The sequence below is a fragment of the Phytophthora parasitica genome, assembly GCF_000247585.1.
Source record: "Phytophthora parasitica INRA-310 unplaced genomic scaffold supercont2.66, whole genome shotgun sequence".
Classification (NCBI taxonomy): Eukaryota; Oomycota; class Peronosporomycetes; order Peronosporales; family Peronosporaceae; genus Phytophthora; species Phytophthora nicotianae.
Window position 1 is genome coordinate 96,958 of NW_008649052.1, and position 612 is coordinate 97,569.

Sequence of the window (612 nt, forward strand, 5' to 3'; positions counted from 1 at the left end):
CGCACCAGCATTTAACGCGCAGCTTCTTCTCCTGTTACACAGTCTAGGTCACCGCAATAGGGATCATTCCGTTGTTATCCCCGTATAGATAGTAAATCTGCCCTGTTGTCTCTCACAATAAGAGTTCTTCGTGCGACGGCTGATGTGCGTGAACGATATTGAAACGTAGACCGGAATACTGGTCAATCCCAGCTATTGGTCACACCAAACATCTAAAATTCTGTATTGCTTAGGTCACGCTAAAACAACAGATGGTAGTGAGCTCCCCAGCGAACGGACCCGTTGCACTCTCCACTGGAGAATCTCCAGCACATTATTTTTCTACCGCGGGGGTCTGGGGGTGCAACCTCCAGTACTGTACCATGATCCAAAGCGTGACCAATTGATGGAAATTCACCTCTACCTATTGAGAGATAGTTTAATATTTTCTGAAGATGGGCTTGTGTAGGGTAGGCTATAACGTGGATGCACTCCTCGATTTCGTGAATCCCGCTATGATAGAAACAGGATCAAGAGAAATGGCTTGGATTGATGCGTAAGATTGCAAAAAGCTTGTGATGGCCCCGCACTGTATTGATGAAAATGCTGACTTCTGCGTTGCTCCAGGAGCTT

General features: G+C 46.6%; 1 protein-coding gene across 1 annotated transcript in view; it reads right to left on the minus strand.

The window, feature by feature from the left end:
* The window catches only part of PPTG_24065 (hypothetical protein), a gene marked incomplete at both ends in the record, with an annotated part of 5,098 nt that overhangs the window by 3,867 nt on the left and 619 nt on the right, over positions 1-612 (minus strand). The window lies entirely within an intron of this gene.